Below are 4,659 nucleotides of genomic sequence, written 5' to 3'. Positions count from 1 at the left end.
CGTGATTGTCTCATTTTGGATAGCAGTAATATTTTGTTCAATCACTTGTAAGTTTTTTTTAATTCATTCTCTTACACGAATTTCATGCAACCTAGGGGGTGGAGGTGGAGGTGGAGGTGGAGGAGGAAGGGGTTGCAGTGGGGGATTTTCACCTAATAATTCATCTATATAAAAGACATCCATGATAACAAAGAGCTCCTACATATATAAAGATATACATGAATTATATACAACTCTATGTCAAAGAAGAATGTATTCTATTTTTAAAAAAACATTTATAAATAGTAACTTTTCTATGTTATTGAATCAGATACACATGAAATATAATATAATATTAAACTTAAAAACATATACACGTACATAATATTGAATCTTTAAATATAAAATTTACGCACAAAACTCAATAAAAATATTCAATGAAACTTCATAAATCTATTATATATTCAATTTAATGCATTCATTTCTTGTAAAATGCATCAACTATTAAATCAATATAAAATATTTCATACATGAACTTGTAAAAAAAGTAAAATAAGATCAACATATATAAAGTAAACATGTTACATTAGTACTTTGTGTTGGAATAGTACCAATATGTTAGATTGTAACCTCTCTAAGTGGTTATTTACTAAGTAAACATGTCAAATGAGTACTTCAATGTTGGAGATGAATTAGATGATGAAGCCGACAATTCAATAAAATCATGTCATGTCGTGGACTATTCTGCATTGTCATGGCATAATAGGACTTATTATGTCGTCATGGCATAATATGTCCTATTATTCCATGACATGATATAATAGGTCCTATTATGCCATGACATGGCATAATAGTTTCATAACTGGTCCTATCATACTAAGTAAACATGCCGAATTAGTACTTCAGTGTTCGAGATGAATTAGATGATGAAGTTGGCAATTCGAGAAAATCATGTCATGTCATGGCTTAATAGGTCCTATTATGGACCAATTATGCCATGATGGCATAATAGATGGACTATTATGCAATGTTAGGTAGTAACATTTCTATGTTATTGAATGAGATACACATGTACATACTATTGAATCTTTAAATATTAAAATTTGTGCATGAAACTTAATAAAAACTTTCAATGAAACTTCATAAATATATTATATATTCAATTTAATGCATTCATTTCTTGTAAAATGCATCAACGATTAAAATACATATAAAATATTCCATACATGAACTTGCAAAAAATGTAAAATAAGGTCAACATATATAAAGTAATTTATATAATAAATAATTAAGTCACAGTTCTAGTAAACATGTTATATTAGTACTTTGTGTTGGAATAGTACTAATATATTAGATGGTAACCTCTCTAAGTGGTCATTTACGAAGTAAACATGTCGAATTAGTACTTCATTGTTGGAGATGAATTAGATGATGACGTCGGCAATTTGAGAAAATCATGCTATGTCGTGGCTTAATAGGTCCTATCATGATGGCATAATAGGTGGACTATTACGCAATGTCATGGCATAATAGGACTTAATATATTGTCATGGCATAATAGGTCCTATTATGCCATGACATGATATAGTAGGTCCTATTATGTTGGGACATGGCATAATAGGTCCATAAGTGGTCCTATCATACTAAGTAAACATGTCAAATTAGTACTTCAATGTTGGAGATGAATTAGATGATGAAGTTGGCAGTTCAAGAAAATCATGTCATGTCATGGCTTAATAGGTCCTATTATGGACCTATTATGCCATGATGCAATAATAGGTCCTATTATGCCATGACATGATATAATAGGACCAACTATGGACCTATTATGCAATGTCATGGCATAATAGGACTTATTATGTCGTCATGGCATAATAGGTCTTATTATACCATGACATGATATAATAGGTCCTACTAGGCCATGACATGGCATAATAGGTCCATAATTAGTCGTATCATACTAATTAAACATGTTTAATTAGCACTTTAGTGTTGGAGATGAATTAGATGATGAAGTTGGCAATTCAATAAAATCATGTCATGTCATGGCTTAATAGGTCCTATTATGGACCTGTTACGCCATGATGGCATAATAGGTGGACTATTATGCAATGCAATGGCATAATAGGACTTATCATGTTGTCATGGCATAATAGGTCCTATTATGCCATGACATGATATAATAGGACCAACTATGGACCTATTATGCAATGTCATGGTGTAATAGTACATATTATGCCATGACATGGCATAATGTGTTCATGATTCATCCTTTTCTACCATGAAATGCCATAAGAGGACTTGTTAACAAAATTCTGCACATGCCAAATTTGGTGCCCTAATGAATCCTTGCATTCATTCATATTGAAAAGGTCCAAATCGTGGGCAACTAACCAAAAATGCATTTTTTTTGTCTAACTTGTTTGCTTCATGTGCGGATATAGAAAAACAATGAAGCGTGTGGGTTAAAATGGGCTCCCACGAGGGTTGATCTCAGCATGCTATACATCATAGAGACTTTATGCTCCTTTTTAAGAAAGGCTTGGCTTATCAAGCCTGATTGGGACTCCAAAAAAGTCATGCTTTTGAATTTTGCCCTATCGGCAAGACCTACCCCGATCAGCAAGATGTACCTCAATGAGAAAGCACAATGTGAAAATTTATATCCGCTATCGAAATAATAGGTTACAAGTCATTCGGAAGACTTGATAGGAAGGTGCGGAGCACTAAAGATTCTATCGGCCATCAGAATGAACCATTTTAGATCATCTCGACGACTCGATGGAAAAGCCAGGGCATGAAGAACAATTATCCCATATTGGTAGTGTAGATGGAGTTTATAGAATTTAAAGCTCAGATTACATGTAACTAAAGTGTCAAAGCTTGAAAGCTTTTGACCAAAGGTGGCTCATCACCCAATGGACCCCACATTTGCACGCATCTCAATGCATCCTAATTTTATGACCAGCTAGTGGGAGGAGACTAAATAGCAAGCAAGTTGTAAAAGATCAACAGTGATGCAGGTACATCAATGGTTGTCGCTATGTCACAATGAAAAGATTATCACTCGATATCTCATGCGACTTGTTGATAGATAACGTGGAAGATAGATAATGCCCAAGAAGATTTCATGAGCCAATCAAGTGGTGACACATGTTGACATGTGGTAGAAGAGGGAAAATCAGCCTGGGTTAAAGGTCGAGCAGTTGAAGAAAGATAAACGGTGATCACAAAGATCTAACGGCTGTCACTATGTCGCAAGGAAAAGATGCACACCAGATTATCACCACAACTTGGCAATTGATGACGTGATAGATAGGTGGCAGTCCAGGTGGATCTCCAAAGCCAATCAGGAGGTGACATATGCTGCAGCAGGACACAAGAGAGAGGATCAGCCAGAGTTAAATCCCGAGTAGTTTGGAGGAAGATCAACATGTGTCGCTATATCGCAAGAGGAAGTTGCAAGCTAGGTAATGACTGTGACTTGTTGACCGATGATGTGGCAGTTAACGTGGCCATCCAGGTGGGGTAAGAACTAATAAGGATGCTCCACATCATAGAGAGTAGATGAAGAACCAAGACAGATCAAGTCCAGTGGTATCCAAGTGGCAGGACAAGGTGGACCTGTGAGCGAACTAGTGGTTGATGCATGGTAACATTGCAGCATAAGAAAGACCCACTCAAAGAGAATAAATAGCAATCAAGTCAAAAAGATCAATGGTGACCAAAGATAATCTGACCGTTGTCTCTATGTCGCGATGTAGAGATGCACGATGATTACGGCCATGACTTGGCGACTAAGTGTTGGGACCTGGTGAGATGTGCTTTCAGTGAAACTTGGCTTTCGATGAGTCTTGCAGACTATTTTTTGAAGAGAATATTTCACCAAAAGACTTTCCGAATAGAGATAAGAAAGAGGTGGGCCCGTTCCAGAGTGTTAATATTTTTGATTGATGCCAAGGTGGAGCCGTAAGCAAATCAGTGGCTGACAAGTGGCAAAGGTCTACAAATGAACGAATGTTTATATATTTTTAAAAGTCAACTTTGAACTTTAACTTTCAACCAGTTTAAAAGGTTCAATGGTTCAAGTGGTTCAATTGGTTCAAAGTTCATTATCGTTGCTTGTCCCTGTGGGACCTGATGACATGTGGTTTCAGTGAAACTTGGGATTCAAAGAGTCTTTCAGATTGTTTTCCGAAGAGAATATTTCACCGAAAGACTTACCGAATAGAGATAGGAAAGAGGTGGGCCCACTCTAGAATATTTAAAAATATCTTTAGTGAAGCCCAGGTGGATCCGCAGATAAATTTGAATGTAGCACATTGCAAGGGTCAACTGACTAAGTGGCCCCATTTTTTCAAAGAGAAACTCAGGTAGGGTTTTAAAGGTCGAGTAAGTCTAAAAGGATCCAATGGCTATCTCTATACAACAATAGAAAAGTGCCCAAGGATTAATCACCATGACATGGCGACAAGCCGCTAGTAGTTCTGATGGTTAAAAATAAAATCTGACGGTTAATCTAGGCAGTTAGGGTAGATGGTTAGTGACTAAAAAGGTGAAAAACAAGCATCTCCTAATGGATCTGATGGTGGTCACTATACCGTGGCTTTAAGTTTCTTGATAGATATCTATCTGGAGTTGGCGACAAGCAATAAGTTTTCTTTTAGGGCAGTTAGTGAG

The sequence above is a fragment of the Cryptomeria japonica genome, chromosome 1 (assembly GCF_030272615.1).
Source record: "Cryptomeria japonica chromosome 1, Sugi_1.0, whole genome shotgun sequence".
NCBI lineage: Eukaryota > Viridiplantae > Streptophyta > Pinopsida > Cupressales > Cupressaceae > Cryptomeria > Cryptomeria japonica.
This window is presented reverse-complemented; position numbering follows the sequence as displayed.